Here is a 24074-nt window from a genome sequence, read left to right as displayed (position 1 = left end):
TTAAAGTAAACAATTCTAAATTGTGGGGCTTCAAGTAAAAAAGTATTTTAGTAAATTTACTAGTTAGGTTCTTACTGGTATATTTTTTGGTTAATGGCTATAAATCTGTATTCCTTATGTTAGTATAAAAAAAAAAAGTGTTTCTACAATATGTTGGCAGTGACCCTCCCTGGAGTAAATCTACTCAGTGGTTGACTATGAGTAAAATGTATATTTGGGAAAGTGTAGTATAAAAGTGATCACACCAGAGAGAAAAATTTCACAATAACCAAGTTTGATCTGCTGTTTTTATAGGAAGCATTCTGTCTCATAATTATAGTTCCATATTCCATAGTGACAATGACAATGGAGAGGTCTTCATTAATACCAAAGAACACTAAGTTGGATTAATATATTAAACAACTTTCCAAAAATGCATTAGATTTAATTCCTTCATTCATAAATATGGGCTGATTCATACTTAGTTCTAGGAGTTGTGAAGATTCAATGAGATAATCCATGAGAAAATATAGAACATCTTTTGATACTTGGTATGTGTGTACCTTAGATTATTTTCTTCCTTTTTTCGAGGTTTACTTATTATGGCACAATTTACAAAGTTAATATTCTTGCTTCAGAGGATTCACTCAAGGCCAAAAAGGGCCAGGAAGAACTCTGAGAACAAATATCAGATTGCCTTACATGCAACCCATTTTTGCTTCTAATACACCAACTTTTTTCCTTCTTGGAGCAGAAAAGCTTACCATCAAAACAAAAAAACCAAACCAAAGAAACACACACATACCCCACAAAAAAATGTCACTACTCTCTAAGAACTGCATTTCCTACTAATTCCCAACAGTATGCTACCACTTAAAATTATTTGACCAAATAGAGAGCTATAATCCATTTATCCTGATGTGATTTCCATGTCTCTTACCACCATTTCTGTTCACTGAGACCAAGATAGCCTTACCATTCCCCTCTGCTAGACTAAACTTTAGACAGGTTTCTTCCTGACTATAGGTCCTTAACCTCCCTTTTCTTAGAGCATTTACTGTAAATACTTGTAATTGCAAATTCTTTCTCTGGCCTTTTGAAATATACATAAACTATCTCCCAGCTTCTAAACAGCTTTACAATCCAGGAATGTCTTTCTCAAGGTCCTGGGAGTTATCTCTTTTAAATGTAATCATCAAGAAAGATAGTATCCTATCTCCTATTGGAGGATAGAAGCCTAACTTGATAAGTGCTTATTAACAAATGCAGTTGGCTTAATCACGAAGAAAAACATTTTCAAACTTATGAATGATTCTTCAGTGTGCTGGACACATTCCATTGACCAGCCCCACCCTCCAGTACTTTTTTACTAGCTCACCCCAGCACTTAAAATCCCTCTTAACTTTTGTTTCAGTGGAGTAGAGTTCAGTAACCTCCCTCTCCCCCATCAAGTCTCAAAGAGTCTTCTTTGCCTGCTTAACTCTGGGGCAAGTTTTCCTTGACGGTTTGGTTCCCTTCTTAAGGAGTAAGTTCTGTGGCTCATCATTACAAGAACACTCTTGCCAATATTCTCAACTCTCTGCACCCTTTTTTGCCCAAACCTCAAATCCATATAATCAACCCTCCAGTGCTTCCTTTGGAGAAAAACACACAGTCAGCCAACCCACTTCACTCTCACGCTATTGACTTCAAGTTCTAGAACATTATAAACAACCTCAAGAAGATACTGATTTTTAGAGTAATGGCTCAATACTGTTAATGTAAAATAAAGGATGTATCTTTCCACTCATCATGAAACATGTTTTGCCATATTTCACCTCTTTTATCTCCTCCATGACAATCTTATACAGGGAACTGTGAGACTGGCACCTTCCTTTTCTCCTGGGATCAGAGTTGTCAGCTCTTTTCATTTGTGTGCATTCTGGGGACTGAGGGGAAGATGCATCCTGTAACCTGAGAGAAACAAGAGAAGGGGACCCCATGGGAGTCAGAGAGAGGTGAATCTATTGGGTTTACCATGCAGCCTGCTGCTGCAAAGTGGTAGGATCAAGGGACTATGTCTTCACTGAATTTTGTGTTGAAGACAGTGAAGATGTTAATGTAAATTTTGAAAAATCCAAACTTCCCACCAGTTGTCTTGGAGGCAGTGATAAATTTAAACATTTAAATGAAATTGATCTTTTTCACTGTATTGATTCAAATGATTCCAAGCATAAGTGAATGGACAGATCGATTTTATTTTGTTTACCAAAGGTGATTCTGGCCAGTCATGGTCAAGGTTGACAAAAGAAAGGGCAAAACTTAACTGGGTTAGTGTGGACTTTAGTAACTGGAAAGCCTGGGAAGATGATTCAGATGAAGGCATGTCTAATTTTGATCATTCCTCTGAGATGGTGAACAACATGGGCAGGGATGAGGATGTAGATTGACCAGAAGTAGATGGAGCGGATGATGACTCACAAGACAGTGAGGATATAAAAATGCCAGCTCTGGAATAAGGAATCTTGTCATCTCTGGATTTTAAGGAAGAAAAATAACTTCTCTATGAGATTTCACATTTGAGAGAATTCCTGAATTGATAGCTGTAAAGGGAGATGCTGTATTTCCCTGCTTTAATCCATTTTTTCAACCTGTTTATTATTTTAAAGGCTTCACTAAAGGTTGATGTATACCATTGTATGGGGCAATTTCAAGGCAGTTAAGGCAATAGCCTTATACATGAACTTTTCTCAGTCTTCCATGATGTTCTTAAGGTCCTAGGCAATTTATAGGGCAGTTGTGATAAATTAAAACATTTCATCTCCATCTCCTTTACTTCATAACATAGATACTGACATGATAGGAAGCTCTTGGCTTAGAAGAGAACTAAACTTTAGATTTTAGAACATGGACTCAAAGTGGCTGATGAAACAAATTGTTTGATACTTTAAACTGGTAACTTGTGGGGGCACCTGGGTGGCTCAGTTGGTTAAGCATCTGACTTCAGCTCAGGTCATGATCTCATGGTTTGTGGGTTTAAGCCCCGCTTTAGGCTCTGTGCTGACAGCTAGCTCAGAGCCTGGAGCCTGTCCTCGGGTTCTGTGTCTCTGTCTCTCTCTGACCCTCCCCTGCTATGCTGTCTCTATCTCTCAAAAATAAATAAAATAAAATAAAATAAAACATAAACTGGTAACTTGTTCCTTAGTTATATCTTCCAGGATTATTTCAATAAAGTTTTATTTTTCAAAAAAAAAATTTCACATTATAATAAGTGATCACTTGTTACAGATGTATCTTAGCTAAAAGTAGTGAATGCCCTAACATAGATGGTTTTGAAGACTGAACATTTGGTATGTTTGACCCTTAAACTTTTGTACTTTGTTGCTTGAGACTCTGTACAGTTAGACAAAACTTGTATTTGCACTGTCAACGTGGTGAATAAGTGAAAAAAATGTTGATACACTATTGGATTTTTTATTTCATTTTTTGATTTAGCTTGTCCCAGGCTGAAAACCTCAATTTATATTCATGACAGTGGGAAATTTTTTCTAATGTCTACATTCTTCCTCATAAACTGTTGGAAGACAAAAAACGAAAGTGTGATGCTAAATTTCTGTACTTAAATTCTAATGGTTCTCAATTACTTTACAGATTAAGACCAAAATCCTATAGTTATGCAATTATTATTACATATCTGATTTCAAAATCTTAATTTTCTATAATTAACCTTAATTTCTGTCTCTATTTTTATCATTGTGGGTGAAGAATCTCCTTCCCTTCGAGGGTCAGCAACACTCCCCATAAACTAGAGTGTTATGTCAAAGCAAGAGTTGGGGGAAGGAGAAAATGTACTTACCGTTTGGCTTTTCTCCAGTAGTATGACAGTGAAATACACATCACCCAATTAGTTTGGCTACTCTGGTCCAGTGACTTGAAGAAATTGTCCAGGGATCCATTTTCCTAGACAAACTATACACCCCTCTGTGCTAAATCCCCTGTAATCTGCCAGAAGACTGTCCTATTCACAGGATCCACCAACACTGCTCGCTCTCTTTTGAGTTTTCTCACTTTTCCCCTTCCTCCCTTCTATCTCTACCTTCTGTTCTCTTTACAGTTCAAGGGATGTCTTTTTATTCTTGGGTGTCATAGGAGATTCCTACTGCCTTTGGCTTCCCTCAATATATATTGTTTATACCAGGAGGCTTCTTCCTAATTGACACATATAAGTTCTGGAAGTAAAAATTATAAGGACTTACAGGTCTTGTCCTGTTTTCTTCTCTGCCACATCTCTCCCCTAAAACAATGAGCACAGAGCCCACTAGCTTCTTGAATGAAGATACAGGTGAAGGTGAAAACATTATGCTTAATACCACAACATTTACAATTGTATTTCTACTTCATCTCCTGATTCTTATGCATTGTCTCTACATTCCCATAGCATCAAACGGTTCATAGCTTCCTGAATGTGTTCATTTGTGTTGCCTAATATTTCAACAGCTGTGTTTATCCTCTGTCTGCTCAAAATGACTCTTCATTTGTGGACAGAAATGTGTGCATTATGATGAAAGAAAAGGTGATAAAGATGCCTCTGCCAAAACTTTAATATTTACGTGCATCACCCTTCTCTCAGACAGTGGCAACTATTTGGCCATGGATAACTTAAGAAGTCAGTGTAAATTTCTGAATTAAATTATAGTAGAAGTTAATATTTTTCCAGATAAAAACAACATTTATGTATCTATACACATATGTTTTTATATGTTCACATGCATGTATGCATATATGTATGTATGCACATACATACATGTATGTTTAAAAGTGGGAATATTTTATTCAAACATTGCACCAATTTGTTGACCATTTTGTAAACCTCGTAGTATTCATGAATATGACTTTGAATACTTCTATTTATTATACATTCATCTCTAACATTTTATGTATTAAGCTGCCATCTTAGTGTTCTGTTACCAACTTTTTATTTATTAAAAATTTTTTTTAATGTTTATTCATTTTTGAGAGAGAGAGACAGAACACGAGCTGGGGAGAGGCAAAGAGAGAGGGAGACACAGAATCCAAACAGATTCCAGGCTCTGAGCCGTCAGCACAGAGCTTGATGCAGGGCTTAAACTTGGGAACAGTGAGATCATGACCTGAGCCGAAGTTGGATGCTTAACGGACTGAGCCACCCAGGTATCCCACCAACTTTTTAGACATGTTACAACTCATTAATCCCCAACTTACCTTATAATAAATACTTGATGAGTTTTGGGAGACTGATTATTCACTTGATACCAATGTGACCACATTAGTGTTATCAACAGTGCTTCCACAAACCAATACTTTTTGTGGCTTGCCTTTGAAGATGGATAAACACATGATATATGAAGATGATAATTACTTTCAGTATCATACAATGACATTTTCTGACTTTGCTCCTGAGTTCTAAGGGTGGAGCCCCCTCTGTAGAGAGCTCATCTACAGAAAGCCTCTGGTTAAATCCTTTTGGGAAAGAGTTTTTAATGGTAAAGACTTAGATTATTATCCTCCATGATTTTTTAAATCCCTGTCTACAGTGTGTATCTTTATGTAGCTTTTGTTTTCATTATTATCTACTAGAGGTAGGCCCAGAGATTCTTCTTCTAGATTCATTGGTCTATTCTTCTAATTTTGTTCATGGCATCTATTTAAAACTCGTCAAGGTTATTAGTGATGTGATGTTGCTGAATTATATGATCACCTTCTGGTTCTTATCTTGACCTAGCCGCCATTATCAAGCTACTTTGCCCTAAGATGGCCATTATCTCTCTGAGAAAGAGTCAGTAATCAGACACTGACACTTTACCTGTCAAGGATTCAATCAAGCTTCCTTGCAATGAAAGACATTTTTCTGTTTTAAAAAAGTGTTTATTTTAATTCCAGCACAATTAATATTAAGTGTTACATTAGTTTCAGATGTACAATATGGTGATTCTGTAAGAACACGAGTCTGAACCCAACAGACGCCATGACAGGCTTTGTTTCCGCCTCTGAGCTAAAAGGTCTAAGGTCAGTCTCTTCGGAACCATTTGGCCATTTGGCCATTTGGCAGTCATACATTGCCCGGGGGTATCTAATCAGGAAAGCCCAGCTACCTCACCCCACATTCCTAAGGGTAAGGCCTGCAGATGGGAACTTTAGATAAGCCCCTGTTACCTAGTGTTAAAGTTAACCCCATAGTCACCAAACAAGATCCTGAACTCGCTCTGTAATTGGTTAATTTCAAAGATACCCTAAATGTTGTAATTGGGTCCCGCCAAAACTAATGAACACTCTGAACAGTGTGGATGGTTAGAGCTGCTGCCAATACTGTTGTACCATTATGATTGGGTCTCTGTACCTATGTCACAATCTCCTGTAACTCCCGCTTCCCAAACTCATAAAAGTCCTGCCCCGCCTCTGTTTGGGGCTCTCTGCATGGATCCACCACCCCGGTAAAGTCTGTGAGCCTGAGTTTAGGCCCCGCGAGCCTAAATTCATAATAAAGCCCTTTGCTTTTGCATGCGTGCTTCGGCCTCCCTGGCGGTCTCTGGTTTCTGGGGGCGATGAAGAAATCTTGGGTACAACAATTCAACACTTCCACACATTACCCAGTGCTCATCACAAGTGCACAACTTAATCCCCATCCCCTCATCCACTTCCCCTCTGGTAACCATAGTTTGTTGTCTGTAGTTAAGAGTCTGTTTCTTGGTTTCTCTCTCTCTTTTTTTTCTTAGCTTGTCTGTTTTCTTTCTTAAATTCTACATGAGTAAAATCATGTGGTATTTTTCCAAAAGGCATTTTTCTTGATCAGGTTCTACTTACTCATACAGCCTTAAACTTGCCATTCCCCACCTCTTACTCTTTATCCCAAACACACCAATCTCCTCATGTCTTGAATTTTTGCAAATGCTACTCCTCTCTGAAATGTTCATTCCACATCCTTCACTTTTAACATGCTGGACCGTGATCTGGAAAGCCGTCTCTGTGCACGCACAGGTACTCTGCTTCCCTTGTCTGGGTCTCAGTCTTCTCTCCAAGACTCCAAGAGTCTTCTCTCCCCCGTGAAGCAATTTTTAAATTGATTTATTATCTGTTTATTTACTGGCTTTTCCATAAGATAGTTCTTTTGCAGAGTTTAGGAACTTTCAAAGAACAGCCATTTAATATATGTTTGCTGAAAGAGTAGAATGAATATCCATATTTCCCCACTTTTCCTTTTCCCCTAACTTTTCAGATGTAAATATTTTGAAACTTTAAAAGTAAAATTGTTTTGAAAAAAGAAGTCTCATAACCATTATGTGCTAATATTTATAAATACAGCTATAAAACATATTTTTTGTTTTCAATTTCAAAACTGTTTAATATTGTTAACAAAAACAAAATTATTTTCTCAAATATAAGTTAGAAAATTAATTAATATGTTGAACAAAACAGAAATCAGGACTTTGGGGGTAATTTAATGTTTAAAAATTTAAAAATAAGATGCACAATATAAATTTTTATTTTTCTAAAATTATCTAATTAACAAATCGTGCTAGAATTCTACAATCACTGGAGAGCTGCAATATAAATTGTAAGGCAGCAACATTTAAATACTAAGCTTTGCTTATTAATTTCCTGAATTAGAACAGTTCTTAAAGGAAAAACAACTAAATTGCAGCCAGTGGTGTGAAGAGCTTGGATTTGGTGATGATTGCTGTCTTTAAAGCTTGTGACCTTACATTATTCTGTCATATGCCTAAAGGCATTGAAAGTACTCTAAATTAATTTTAGGGCTACACAAAAAATGATTCCGTTAATCACAGAATCCGAGAGTTCTATGCCCCCTGGTGCTCTGCTATCATGTTTTTCAATCTTCATAACATGATTCTGTAATGTGTCCTATTCATAAAAAATTCTGCAAATTTTTCCAGAACTATTTTTTTAAGCCTTCGCAATAAAATGCACCTCTTATACCTCCTCCCAATACTTCTCTGAAGTAAAGGAAAAAATGTTCCTTTGCATTGTATGTTCGTTCAATCAACCTGTCTTCTCCCAGTGTTTAAAGATGCCTTTAGGGTTGCCAGTAACAGACCAGCAGTGAGGCTCATATATCTTGAATATCCTTGTGTGTTTTCAAAGTGGCAGAAACACAGAGTTTAACTTGTGCCAACCACTGAAATTTTCACAGTAACCCTTCATGTGTCATCAGTCACTTTACGGATAAGGAAACTGAGTCTTGGAGAAGTTTAGTAACTTGTGTAAGGTCGATTATATAGCAAGTAGCTGAAATATGATTTTATAGAGCCAAATTTACAGAAAATGTGGTATGAACATAGATGATTATTATGTCTTTTCCTTCTTCCTAAAAATTAAGCAAAAATGACCAAAAGATTATTAAAACTAGTGGGAAAATTATATCAGTCTTAAACACTATGTAGGAAATGAATTATAATGCCACCTATGCCAAATAATTTCTAGATATGATGTAGAAAAGACTACAAATAAGCCATTGAGGACAAGCAGTATCTCTTGTAGAGAAAGTGAAAACAAAGAGAGGCAATGCTAAGAGTTTGGAAGACACTGGGCTGTCTCCTGAGGCAGCAGATTGCACCCTGCATAAGAGACATAGAGACTCAGTCCAAAAGAGAAAGCCCACCTGGTCAAAAGGCTAGTTATGGGAAACATTCTGTAGGTGCAGAACTTTTTCTAAAGGAAGAGAGGATTTAAAGTTAAGAGGAATTATATGTCCACCATCAGCTCATTCACTACTTTAATCAAGCTACTGAATCTCCTAAAGGGAACTGACAGATTGAAGAAAATGAGAAGACAAAATATTATCATAACAATAATTACCTGTATTTAGTATCTCTATTTTTTTCATTCTGTCTTGATCCTACTCCAACATGACTTTTCCCTCCATCTCTCCAGTAAAATTTCTCTTGTCAGGAGCACTAATGATTTTAATCATTAAATCATTAAATTGACTGCTGAGTCAAATAATCATCTTCTGGTTCTTGTATTTCCTAACCTATTAGCAGCATTTGATCCAGCTGATCAGCCCTTTCTGCCTACCACTTGTTTCCATCACCATCTCCACAGCTTGGTCTACATCCTTATCGTGTCTATGGCTCAGTGCTTGGTTCTCTTTGTCAAATACATTCTCTCTCAGTAATCTCATCTAGTCTCATGGCTTTAAATACTATCTAATCACCGATGATAATTCTCAAAAGTACATCTCTAACCTGATTTTCTATGGTGGACTCCATACACATGTCCAGCTGCCTACTCAGTCTATTTTCTTGAATATCTTATAAGAATCTGAAGAATTAATATCCAAAGTGGGATTTCTGAACTCTTCCCACAAATCTATTTAAGTCTTACCCATTTCAGTTAATGGAATTTAACCTTTAATTACTTAGACCAAAACCTAATGTTCGGTCTGTGAACATTAGGTTCACATTTATTTGCACTTACATATTAATTATAGTGGGAATATAGGAACAGAAGCCAAAAGAAGAGATATGGAAATGAAGAAACATTTTATTCTCTATGTGAATACTTTTTGAATCCTATGCATGTATTACCTGTATAAAAGTTAGGTGTAAAATTTCATAGGCTGAAATGAATATGGATATATTATTCATAAAGACAATGATAAATAAGATGTTATAATATTACCTCCCTGAGAAGAAATAAAATTATATATTCCCAATCTTTTACAAGGAAGAATAGAATTTTGTTATCCATAGCATAAAAAGAACCACAGTCTTTAGCTTTATCATTTTCTACCAACAAACAGTTTATATAGATGAATTCCTTTTAAAAAGTCAGTATTTATTAATCCATTTCTGTGAGTGCTTATTGCTTCTTGTGTTACCAATCCGTAGTATTTATCTGCTCAATAGTCCATAAAACTTAGATGAGCAATAAAATGAGAAGTAAGGGAAACCCCAAATTTGTTTTATTCCTCATGTTTTAATTTCTGTTCTTAAATTTCAAAAGATGCAAACCACACTTTAATACTTATATTTTAACGGTAATTTCTGCTTACAAAAAATGTTTTCATTATATTTTGAAACGCACAATTGTAAGATTCCTCCTCCCCTGCTGCCAAGGGAGAGACTGATAAAATGCAAAGAATTAAAGATATTGAAAACAATTTCATAATCAATCCCATGGTATAACGTAGGGAGAATTTAGAAGAAAAATATGAGGGCTATGGCTTTCTCATTAATTGCAATTAAGAGGCTGTGAAGTTTTCTTCCAGTTCCAATGTAGAAGCTTAGAAGTCATTATTCCTATGAAAACTGAAAATAAGCCACACTTTTCTTGGACCCTTTAGAAAAATAGGTCCAGAGTAAGCCCTGAAATCTGGAAAACAAGATTAATATAGAGAATCTCAATTAAGATCTGTTTACCTAGAGCAGGAGATATTATAACCATAAAACTATTGGAGTAGTTAAAGAATTTTAGCCAATTGTTGGAGGCTTAGTCATGGAGAACCAGCATGAGAGTGAGAAACTCTTGGAGGCCACAGTCATAGAGATCCCCATGCTTTCAAGTGTATTGACATGGGCAACAAAGGCAGAAAGAAATGGTAGACAAAATTAAATTTCCTTCTATCCTGCAGCCCTTTGACAAATACTTGAGGCTGGCAGAGTAAAATGTTCCTCCAGAAACTCATTGTCTTAATGTTAATGTTTTGCTAGAGGGAAAAATAACCTTAGCTTGACAATAGCTAGGCCTCCAATATCCTGTGAGTCTTCTTTAGCATATGAAAATCTTATCTAAAACATGTCCTGGACTTTACCTCCCCCAACTCCATAGTATGTAACCAGTCTCTCCTCCTGGTCTTGGGGCAGCTCTTCCTGCCCACAGGTCTTGTCCTCATGCTTTAATAAAATCATTTTTTGTACCAAAGATGTCTTCAAGAATTCTGTTGTTTGCTCTGGACCCAATGAACCCCACTATCACCCTCAAAACCTCATCAATTATTACCTCCAGGAATCCTGCTAAATTCTCATGGTGAAGATCAGAGACAAATCTCCCCTCATGCTTCTGGCAGGGGTAGGGGGAAAGTAACCATTTTGAAATATGTCCAAACCATGGAAAAGGAAATTTTTCCCATGGGAAACAACTTTACCAGAGCCTAATCTACCTGGGGAAAGGATAATTAGCTAAATCCAGCTCTGGCTTTCTTATGTTCTCTAAATTAAGAGGGAGGAAGGGAGGGAGGGAGAAAGGGGGAGAGAGAGAGACAGAGAAGGTAAGAAACATATATGAAGGTCATAGCCCAGGGACACAGGGCTACTAAAAGACTAAAATTTAATTCAGAAGATTCTAGAATACTTGCCCTTCCCTCACCTAATATCTTACCACTACATCAACAAGACTTCAGAAGAATAGCAGATTATAGCTAAAAGAACTCTAAGACACAGATTCAAATTAAGGGTTTCTTAGAGACACAAAGACAAAAAGGTAGACAAAAATAAGGACACTAGAGGTTAGTGAAATCTATAGAGCTTATGATGTGCTTTGATATTAGGGTTCAGGAGCAAATGTCAAAAAAGATTTCTTTAACCTCCATATATTTGTGGTTTTTCCAAATTTTTTCTTGTGGTTGACTTCAAGTTTCATAGTGCTGTGCTCTGAAAATATCCAAGGTATGACTTTAATCTTTTTGTGCTTGTTGAGGGTTGATTTGTGACATTTTGGGTGCACAAAAGGTAATTTTATAAAAATTTTATAAATTATATAATTACAGGGCAGAGACAAAGTTTACAAAAGGATTTCCATGTTACAGAAGATTTACAGGCTCCTGAAATTCTGGCTATTGTCAAGCGAAGTTTGCTTTGTGCTTTTAGCAAAACATTAATGTTAAAACAATTGGGAGTTCCTGGAGGAATGTCCTTCTCTCCCAAGTATTTGACAGTGGGCTTTAGGTTATAAGGAAACTTAATTTTATCTACATTTCCTTTTGCCTTTGTTCTCCACATCACTTATAGCTACAGCAAATATTAAACATTTCAGTTCCTATTATTTAATACATCATTTCCAAGTTTTAGCAAAAAATTACAAAGTATGCTATGGTGGTTAGTTTTATGTATCAAGTAGTCAGATATTTAGTCAAACATCCTTGTGTTGGTAAGAGTGTTTTGGATGAACTTCGCATTTGAATCAATAGACTGAATATGGCAGATTTCCTTCCCGTGGGTAAATGGGATTCATCCAATCAACTGAAGGCCTGACTAGAACAAAAAGTAAGAGAGCATTCCTTCCACCTGACTGCATTAGAGCTAAGATTCAGTCTTTTCTTGCTTTTAGACTCAACTGAATCTTCACCACTTTCTGGGTTTTAAGGCAACTGGCTTTTGGGCTGTACACCATCAACTGTCTTGGTTCTCAGGCTTTTGGACTGGACATAGAACTATACCCTCACCTTTTCCATGTTTCCAGCTTGCTGACAGCAGACTGTGATCCTGGACAATCTCCAAAATCATCTGAGTCAAATCCTTTTAATAAATCTCTGAGGGGGTGCCTGGGTGGCTCAGTCTGTTAAACGTCCGACTTCAGCTCAGGTCATGATCTCACTATTCGTGGGTTCGAGCCCCGCTTTGGGCTCTGTGCTGACAGCTCAGAGCCTGGAGCCTGCTTCGGATTCTGTGTCTCCCTCTCTCTCTGAAACCTCCCCGCCCCTGCTCATGCGCTCGCTTTCTCTCTCACTCTCTCTCTCTCTCTCAAAAATAAATAAAACATTAAAATAATAAAATAAATCTCTGAGTAGATGGATAGATTTAAAAAAAGGAAGGAAAGAAGAGAAAAGAAGATAGCCAATTGATTATTTCTTTGGGAGAACTCTGATGAACCATACTCTAAAATGAAATAAAAAAACACAACCTGGAGCACTGGGGTGGCTCAGTCAATTAAGCCTCTGACTTCAGCTCAGGTCATAATCTCACAGTTCGTGGGTTCAAGCCCTACTCTGACAGCTCAGAGCCTGGAGCCTACTTTGGATTCTGTGTCTCCCTCTCTCTGCCCCCTTTTGCTTGTGCACTCTCTCTCTCTCTCTCTCGCTCTCTCTCTCTCATAAATAAATGAACACTAAAAAAACAAAACCACACACAGCCTGAATAAACAAAGCAAACATCAGAAACAGGCTTGGATATGACACAAATTTAGAATTATCAGATAGTGAAATTAAAATAATTATGATTAATATGTTAAGACTATAATGGAAGAAGTAGATAACATGCAAGAACATATGGATAATACAGGCTGAGAGAAGGAAATTCAAAGAATAGAAAAGAAATTCTAGATATAGGAACTCAGAGGCAGAAATACCTTATTGGGCAAATCAGTAGACTTAACACAACTGAGGAAGTAATAAGTGAGCTTGATAATATGTCAATAGAAACTCCCCAACCTGAAATGCAAAAAGAAAAATAATTTTTTAAGAAAGAGATTAGTTGATCTTTTACGTGTAGTTGTCCAGTTTTCCTAACACCATTTGTTGACAAGATTGTTTTTTCTCCATTGTACATTCTTGCCTCCTTTGTCGTAGATTAATTGATCATATATGTCTGGGTCTATTTTTGGATTGTCTCGGCGGTTCTGTTGATCTAAGTGTCTGATTTTATGCCAGCACCATACTGCCTTGATTACTACAGCTTTGTAGTATATCTTGACATTTAGTATTGTGACACCTCCAGCTTTGTTCTTTTCAAGATAACTTTGGCTACTTGAGGCATTTTGTGGTTCAATAGAAATTTAAGGATTATTCTAGTTCTGTGAAAATTGCTATTGGTATTTTCATAAAGATTGCACTGAATCTGTAGATTACTTTGGATAGTATGGATACTTTAACAATAGTCTTTGACTTATGAGCATGGTGTACCTTTCATTTGTGTTATCTTCAATTTCTTTCATCAATGTTTTAATAGTTTTTAGAATATAGGTCTTTCACCTCCTTGGTTAAATTTATTTCTAGGTATTTTATTATTATTGGTGTGATTGTAAACGGGATTGTTTTCTTAATTTCTCTTTCTGCTTCTTTATTAGTCTATAGAATTGCAGTAGATTTCTGTATATTAGTTTTGTAGTCTACAGTTGTACAGAATTCATTTATTCTCATAGTTTTTTTGTGGAGTGAGGTTTTATATAAATACTATCATGTCATCAGGAAAGAGTGACAGCTTTACTTCTTATAAGTTTGGATGACTTTTATTCCTTTTCTTGTCTGATTTTTACAGGTAAGCCTTCCAGTAGTATGTTGAATAAAATGGTGAGAGTGGACATCTTTGTTTTATTCTTGATCTTACAGGAAAGCTTTCAGTTTTTCACCATAGAGTATGGTGTTAACTTGGGTTTTGTTAATATATGGCCTTTATTATGTTGAGTTATGTTCCCTCTGAACCCATTTAGTTGAGGATTAACTGAACCACTTTCTTATATTGTACATAAAGGTAAACTCAAAATGGGTTAAATAGCAAAGTGTGAGACCTAAAACTATAACCTCCTAGAACAAAACATAGACAGTAATCTCTTGGACAGCATCTTAACAACATGGATATGTTTCCTCCAGTAAAAGATACAAAAGCAAAAATAAACTATTGGGACTACACCAAAATAAAAAGCTTTTGCACAGCTAAGGAAACTGTAAACAAAACAAAGGCAACCTACTGAATAGGAGATGTTTGCCAATGAATTATCTGATAAAGGGGTAATATCCAAAATAGGTAAATAATTTATGCAACTCAATACCAAAAAGCAACCTGATTTTAAAAGGAGCAGAGGATCTGAATAGAGTTTTCCAAAGAAGACATACAGATGGCCAACAAACTCCTGAAAAGGTGTTCAGCATCACTGACCAGCAGGGAATGTAACACAAATCATAACGAGATACCGTGTCACACTGGTCAGAAAAACTAGAATTAGGAAGATAAGAAGAAACAAGTAATGGTGAGAATATGGAGAAAAGAGGACACTTATGCACTGTTGGGAATATAAATCCATACAGCCACTGTGGGGTTTCCTTAAAACATTAAAAATAGAAATACCATATGATCCAGCAATTCTATTGTGTGTTTAATCAAAGAAAATGAAACCATTAATGGAAAAAGATATATGAACCTCTACATTTATTACAGCATTATTTACAATAGCCAAGATATAGAAGCAACCCAAGTGTGCATCCATAGATGAATGTATAAAGATGTAGTGTGTTTGTGTGTGTCTGTGTATCTCCGTGTTGTAACAAAATGGATGACCGAGAGAGTATTATGCTAAGTGAAATAAGTCCAACAGAGAAAGACAAATATCAAATAATTTCACTTATATGTGGAATCTAAACAGCAAATGAGCAAACAAAAACAAAGAAACCCTCCCTCACCGCTGCCAGACTGTTAAATATAGAGTACAAACTGGTGGTTGTCAGAGCAGAAGTTGTTGTGTTGGGGGTGGACTAAATAGATAAAGACGATTAAGAGATACAAGCATATTTATAAAATAAGTAAGACGTAGAGATGAACAGTACAGCTTAGAGAATATAGTCAGTAATACTTTAATAATTTAATATCGTGACAGATAGTGAATGTTCTTATCATGGTGAGCACTGTGTAATGTATAGAATTGTAGAATCAATATGTTGTATACCTGAAACTAATATAACATTGTATATCAATTATAGGTTTATGTTTGAGAGAGAGAGAGGGAGGGAGATGGGGAGGGCCAGAGAGGAAGACAGAATCGGAAGCAGGCTCCAGGCTCTGAGTTGTCATCACAGAGCCCGATGTGGGGCTTGAACCCATGAACTGTGGGATCATGACCTGAGCCGAAGTCTGACGCTTAACTGAATGAATCACCCAGGCGCTCCTCAATTATATTTTAATAACAGTTTTTTTAAAAACTGAAAAAAATAACTCACATAAAGAAAAGGGATAATATGAACACACCTATATTTATTAAAGAAAATAAGCCAGGGGTGCCTGGTTGGCTCATTTTGTTAAGCATCCAACTTTGGCTTAGGTCATGATCTCATGGTTTGTGGGTTTGAGCCCCACATTGGGTTGTGGTGACAGCTCAGAGCCTGGGGCCTATTTCAGATTCTGTGTCTCCCTCTCTCTCTTTCTCTGCCCCTCCCTTGTTCACACTGTCTCTCTCTGTCTCAAAAATAAATAAACATTAAAAAAAAAAGAAATTAGGCCAGTAATTAAAAACCTTCTTAAATAGAATGTACCAAGATCATTTGGTCTAACTTATGAATTCTGCCAAATATTGTGGAAGAAATGGTACCAATTTTTCAAAATCTTTCCCAGAAAACATCAGGGACACTTGCTAACTCATTATGTTAGGTTAGCATTGGCCTAATACCAAAACCAGATAAATACATAACAAGAAAGAAAACTACTGACCAATATCTCTGATGAATATAGATGCAAAAATTCTTAACAAAATTTAGGAAAAATGAATGAAAAGTGTTTTAAAAAGTTACATGCTACAATCAAGTGAGATTTATGCCAGCTAGGCAAGGCTGGTTCAGCATTCAAAAATCAATCAATAAAACCCACCACAATAACAATCCTATTAATTGACATAGAAAATGCACTTGATAAAATCCAGCATATATTTAAGATAAAATCTCTCAGCACACTATGAATGGAGGGGAACTTCCTCAAGTTCACAAAGAATATTGATAAATACCTGTAGGTAACATCATACTTATGATGAGGAATTGGATGCTTTCCCCTCCAGATCACAAGGCAAGAAAGTCCCCTCGTACCATGTCTTTTAAACAACCTACCAGGAATCTTAGCGTTACAATAAGACAAGACAAGGAAATAAAAGTACACAGACTGGAAAAGAAGGAAAACACTGACTTAATGACATGATTATATATGTAGACAATCAGAATAAAATCACGTATACAAAAAACAAATGCCAAAAGTCTTCCGGGAAATAAAATCCATTATTAAAAGATCATGGGATACACAATTTGTATATAAACTCAATTACTTTCCTATCTATTAGCAAAGAACAAGTGGAATTTGAAATAAAGAACAATACTATTTATATTAGCACCAACAAATGAAATAATTAGGTATAAATCTAAAATGATATGTACAGGATCTATATCCAAACAGTTACAAAACTCTGTAAAGGAATCAGAGATATGACTTAGTGTAATGTGACCATACAGTGTTCCTCAGACTTGCTCCAATGGATTGTATTATTTTAGAATGTGCTCATTATAGATCCTTTGTAGAGAAGCATCATCTTATAGTGAAAATAAAACTCTTTTAAAAGTATCCTTTTGTTACTTCAAAGTCTTAGGCTCTTTTAACATAAGACACAACTATTAGTGGGGCACATATGGTAACAGGAAATAAATAGCATGCGCTAACATTCTATAGATAAGACTGAGGGCAGATATGGGAGCTAGAGACTGGAGATCCTTATGAGTCATGAATATATTCTACAACTTTTAAGAGTCTTGACTGATTTTTTTAGATCTTCTTTTGAGTGATAGTGTGGTACATGGATCATGGCCTGATTTTATACTTCTTCTTTTTTCTTTCTTCCAAGTCTCATTTTGTGCACATTGTAAAGTAGGATGGGAGATACTTGCCTTGTGGAGCTTTGTAAGAGTTCAGAGATGATGTAAAAATGTTGCCTAGCCTTTAGTGAGTGCTTCAGTAAGGATGACTTAACAGTAACAATAGGTCCTGATTATTACAAAGACATTGAAAGTTGTGATAAGAATAGGGAGGGACCCTTGCTAGAGTAGGAAAGACGATGTGAAAAAGTCTGATAGATCTCTGTCTAGAGATGTTTCTATTTTTAGCATATAGGACAGTCTGAAAAGACAGCTGAGGAATTAACTATAGTTTTATTTATAGAAGATAGGAATAATGACCACTCACACTCTTTTAAAATTCTTCTATTTTGTAATTTTCCATTTACCTACATCCCCATGGTGGCAAAAGATAACATATAAGAACTTAAAAAATAAATGTTTATGGGATGTATGTATGGCAGAGCAGCTACTGTTTGGTGAGCTGATGGAGAACATTAGAAAGAGGGTGAAGAGGGGTGCCTGGGCGGTTCAGTCAGTTAAGCTCTGACTTTGATTTTGACTCAGCCAATGTCTCATGGTTCAAGGGATTGAGCCCTGTGTCTGGCCTTGCACTGATGGCTCAGAGCCTGCTTGAGATTCTCTCTTTCTCTCTCTCTATCCCTCTCCTGCTTGCACATGCGTGGTCTCTCTCTCTATGTTTGCCTGTCTCAAAATAAATAAACTTTTTTTAAAAAAAGAAGCAGGCTAAAGAGCAGACATTGATTAGCTCTGTTGAAGCCAGTTATGAATAACATAGCAGATGGTTGATGATAGTCCTCTCCTAGATGCTCATGCAAGAGAATCCAGCTGAGCAATGGTTTAGAAAGTCCCATCTGGGAGCTGGAGGAAGGACCCATGTCACCATTAGCTTGGTCTTGGCAATAAAAGCTTCAATAACTGGTATTTATTGAACACTTAGTAAATTCTATTCCTCCAGCACACATCTATGGGGATTCTCTAGTTGAATCTCTAGAACAACTCTTGTGAAGTAAATTCTTTTACCATCATTTCATAGATATAGAAACTGAGCTTTAAGAAAGCTTAGTAATTTGACTTGGTCACAAAACTAGTAAGAGATGGAGCAAGGACTTGAAACCAGGATTGTCTGACTTCAGTCTCAAACTGTTACCCACTACACGTTATTATTGCTTAAGATAATAGCTCTCAACATCATAGAATAAATTCATTTCAAGAATAATAATAGTTCTGGGGCACCTGGGTGGCACAGTCAGTTGTCTGACTTTGGCTCAGGCCGTGATCTCACTCATGGGTTCAAGCATCATGCCAGGCTTTGCGCTGACAGTGTGGAGCCTGCTTCAGATTGTCTGTCTCCCTCTCTCTCCTTGCCTCTCCCATATCTCTCTCTCTCTCTCTCCCCCCCTCCCTCCCAGATAAACATTTAAAAAAAGAATAATAATAGCTTTTATCTATTGAGCACTTCATGTATCTCAGGTATTGCTCTGCTCACCTTATTTCATTTAATTCTCACTGAAACCCTATGAGGTTTTCATCCAGGTTTTATTTTTTTTCATTTTACAAAGAAAGATACTGAGGCTTATAAAAATTAGGTTGTTTGCCCAAGGACATAGGTTCATATGAGAGCAGAGACCGGAATGCAGTTCTAACTCCCAAATTCATGTTTTCTACACGCAAACAATCAATGACATTAAAATCAGACAAGAAGGACAGCACTGGCGTTTGTAGAAGATCTTTGTTATACCAACTATAAAACAATGTGAAAATCATGACTACAAGATAACCTGGTCCCACAGGAGCTGCCTTATTACTTTATGGTCACACTTCATAATTCTTCAACAAATGTTTATTGAGCTGCTCCTATGCACCATACTCATCATTATGCACATAATCGATCAGATTAATGTGATTACTCCAATTCAAAGCCTGGGGTCATTTCTTCATGAGGCTATATTTTTGTCCGGGTTGTTTTCTAATATAGCTAACACTGCCCTCGCAACTAAAGAAACATTTCTCATTATGATTTGGGCTCTTAAATGACAGCAGGCACAGTGTTTTGTTTCCCAGGTGAGGAATGAGGATATTCACAACACTACAGAGAAAACAAAAGTCCTCTTTCTGGCCAAAATGACCTCACATCCAGCCTTCTTTTCAGTTTTTGGACACAGCAGCTGCTCTGAATTTAACTGAAGCAGAGGATATTGTCAGAATGCAAACAGTATTGATTAAAATAGTCTGTTGAGTCCCAGGCCAAATTTGCTATTATAAGTTAAAGCAAAGAAAACACAATGCTGTGTTGTTTATAAGATGGAGGTAATTTCCTGGGGTTATTTATAAATCATTAGCAGAGCTTGTCTGTGGTTGCCAGGATGGACCTTCACAGACAGGGACTTGCTATTAGAATGTAATTATTACAGCCAGGAGAATGTGTGAGCAAGAGAATTTAGTTTGATAGATAAAGCTATTAAAATAAAATTTTATGTGTTTCACTGATTATGAAAACATACTGGATGGCTGTAGAAGGCTAGAGAAACTCAGAAAAGTATAAAGAGGAAATGTGAATTGCCGATACCCTTGACTCCCAGAGACACTCAGCATTTTTAGTCTTTTAAAATCATATATAATTTCACAAAGTTGAAGTGTAAGTGCAAACAGTGTTTTAATTTCATATCCAATTATGAGCATCTCAGCAGTCTTTCAAGGCATCATTTACTTTAAATTTATGTCTTATAATTTTGTTGCAGTTCCCTGGTGGCAAATCATTTAAAGAAATCCAACTCTAGGGGCGCCTAGGTGGCTCAGTCAGTTAAGCATTCGACTTGGTTTCGGCCCAGGTTATGATTTCAAGGTTTTTGGGTTTGAGCCTCACATGGGGCTCAGCACTGACAGTGCAAAGCTCACTTGGAATCCTCTCTCTCTCTCTCTCTCTCTCTCTCTCTCTCTCTGCCCCTCCCCTGCTTGTGTGCTCTCTCTCTCTCAAAATAAATAAAATTTTAAAAAAGTCCAACTCAAATGTGTTTACCTCAAAACCTTTTTTAGCATGAAAACCTGACTTTAATAACTTATAATAAGCAATATAGTGATTTTTTTCAGTAATATTAATTAATATTTTCAACTACTTGGTAAATTTTATCCTCCTCAGGAGAAGCAGGCTTTGTTCTGATTAAAATGATTATTGTGTTCCTTTAATATGAATGCTCAGCCACCACATTTACCACCAGATGGGCTACCATGGTCAAATCTACACATGTGTAAAATATGTGGGCTATATACATATATATGTGTGTGTGTGTTTTTAAATTGGATGAGGATCTTTAGGGAAAAAATTGAATTTGCAACTTAATCCTTTCTGTATTTTTAAAAAATGACATTTTGGTCTGTGAGATTAATTCACACTCTGAGCTTGTGGGAAAGCCCAAGTTTAAACATTTAGCAGTAGGTGAAAATAAAACCTTTTCCTCCTTCTTGTAGTGGATATATTGTGATTTCCTAGCCCCCCACCCCCCAAAAAAAGAAAAGAAAAAAAGATATAATCACCATAGTATCCTTACTTACAGCCATTAGGGAAATTGGAGAAAACCTTTAAGAAATATCTCTAGTGTTTATGTATCATAGTCTTATTTTATGCCTGTTTTAGTTCTTTCCTGTAGTTTCTTGAAAAGAAATGTAATAGATGATGATGTAGTTTGAAATTTTCAAACATAAGAAGCAAAATAAGTGTGCTATAAAGCACTAAAGAAAATTAGTATGGTATCAATTTAGCTAACTTTGTGCTTGCTGAAAGTATCAAAAGCAACTCATTTATAATTGATAAATTAAGCTTTTTCAGGTTTCTTTGAAAGTCTGTATATTTAATGGAAAGGCTTCATTTTGCCTGCATATCAATTCTGCTGGAAAAATACCGATTGGATTTACTTGAGGGCTAAAAATCCCAGAAAAGAGTAGGAGGCTTGAACGGTGTTTATATGTCAACTACAAAGGGCTATATTTTTCTTTTTTAGTACAGTGTGCTGTATGTGACAACTCTTACCCTTTCAAGCTCTCTGTGGCCTAATTTTGCCAGTTATAAACACATTCTTAGTACTTTTTATACCTATTTGCCGTGTCAAATAAAGTACTACCAAAATATCACAACTATAGAGAGAGTCATTGTATAAACTGAACTTCCTTTCAAATTTCCTTCTGCTCCTCTCCAGATGAGAATCCACGCTAAAATTGTGCACAAGCTGGGGCATTTGGGTGGCTCAGTCGATTGGGCGTCCAACTTGATTTCGGGTCTTGATCTTGCAGTTTGTGAGTTTTAGCCCCGCGTTGGGCTCTGTTCTGACAGCTCAGAGCCTGGAGCCTGCTTTGGATTCTGTCTCCTTCTCTCTCTGTCTCTCTACTGCTCATGCTCTGTCTCTCTCTGTCTCTCAAAAATAAGTAAATGTTAAAAAATTTTTAAATAAATTGTGCACAACACTCCTATAGCCCCTGTCATAGTGTCTTGTATGTTTAAAAAAAAAAGTTTTCTCCTGTTGAGTATTTTTGGCTGTTATCCCTTCCAAGAAACTGATAAGCTAGTGATGTCATGATTATCACTAGCTAATCACTTTTAATCACTAGTTGATTAAAAGGCAACTATTGTTGAGGGATGCATTCAATTTTTCATTTTGTAATATATTCAGATCTTTGTTGTGATTCTTTCCTATTCCCCACATATTATACTTTTGATATACAATTTAATTATGAATTTAATATTCTGAAAAATAGAGCTTTAAGTAAATTAGGTAACATGTCAGTAGACCAAGCTGTGCATTTATAAAGGAAAAAAGAGATTAACAATGTAGTGCATAAAAAATATTGTTTTTCCCCCTCATTTTAGGTAATTGAGGATATAGTTAAACAGGAGTACCTAATGGAAGATCACTTCACTCACATAGTGATTGCAGTAGGAACAATTGTGTCCTCTCAGACTGTTCTTGATCTTGACTTTTATGTAGAGACATAATGGATCTTAACTACTTAGAGCAAAATTTCATACTAAATTAGATAGAAAATACAGTGATTATAAGAAAATTTGCTAAATGGAATTCAAAATTTTTCTGCTATAAAGTTTTAAAGCACACAGAATATATCTTAATTTCAAAATGCCAATTAGAAGGACTAGAAAGATAGCAAATATATCTTAATTTCCCTATAAGATATTCAATATGTATTTAAATATAAAATATAAATATATACTTATATATGATTACATTATAATCAAATTCAAAAGATGAACATTGACCTAGAGAAAATATGGAAATTCACTTACCAAATAGTTGACATTTGGTGACAGTTTACTTGACATTTCCTCTGGATTTCTACTAAGTATCTCCAATTTAACATACATGAAACTGTAACTCTTGATTTATGAAAACAAACAACAAACAAAGACTTCTCAACCCTTAGATTTTCCATTCCCCGTTAATGGTACCTTTATATATACACCAGTAACTCATACCCTATTACAAATATAATAATATCACTGAAGGGGTAAAGGGAAAAGGTGCTGCACTAGGTAACTTTGGAATTCAGTGGAGACTTTATGACCAAGGACTAAAGGAACTATACACAGCAATTTAATTGATAAAGTTGTTTCTACAGCAGTATAGGATAATAATTTTGAAACTTCTATATAAAATGTATACTAGAATTGATCAGTTAAGTCAAATTTCTTACCGCTGGAGTGAGAGCTTTTTAACAAGCAAGAGGAAATGGCTAAAATTATCCCCATAGTAATGGATTAGAGACATTTTACAACTTTATATATTCAATATAGATACAGATAGGTATATATAGAAATATTTATAGATACAAGTATACATATGGGTTGGTAGCATGTATATCCCTGTTATGCTGCAGAGAAGGCCTTGAAGTGATGATATAATCCAGTAAGTGAGCACATCTAGCTCTTGGTATCTAATACTGTTCTCCAGTCTTTCTCATGACTGGATTGTGGTTATGGATTTTGGGAGGAAGCCACAGAAGTAAAGTGCCATTCTCATCCCATTCTATAAAGGGTATATGCTCTGAATACGCACTTATTGGTAAAATGGCAGATTTAGGGCAACAGCAGAGAATGTAGAAGACTGGAGAATCTTGTAGTGACATAAAGTAAGGTAGTGTTCAAAGCCAAAAACAGAAATGCAGACTGAACCAAAACAAAACAAAAAGTCCCACAATGATAGGAGTATATCAAAGGGAATCAGAGCCAACTGAAAGCACTCTAAATGGCCAAACCTGGAACAAAATTAATAACATAGTGTTGTATTATAACTCAAAGTTTAAACTAAATGTGCACACGTCCATAACATAAATATGTGACTTATTAAGAAACTACATGGTGGATAATACATCTTCCATGTGAAAGAATTCTAACTAATGCTGAAGGAGGTGGGCATGATTCCCCATTTTGTAAGTGTGGCTTGCAGTTAGTGACTTCCTCCCAAAGAGTATAGCATGGAAGTCGCAGGTGGTGAAAGGGGTGGGAATGTTACTTTACATT

The 24074-nt window shown here is 36.1% G+C and overlaps 1 pseudogene; it reads left to right on the top strand.

Moving 5' to 3' along the window:
- Positions 1-1996: 1996 nt before the first annotated feature.
- Positions 1997-2477, top strand: LOC115295424 (annotated as a pseudogene).
- The last annotated feature ends 21597 nt before the right edge of the window (positions 2478-24074 follow it).

This window comes from Suricata suricatta, chromosome 7, assembly GCF_006229205.1.
Source record: "Suricata suricatta isolate VVHF042 chromosome 7, meerkat_22Aug2017_6uvM2_HiC, whole genome shotgun sequence".
NCBI lineage: Eukaryota > Metazoa > Chordata > Mammalia > Carnivora > Herpestidae > Suricata > Suricata suricatta.
Note: the sequence above shows the minus strand (reverse complement) of the source record. Positions and strands in the feature narration are given on the sequence as shown.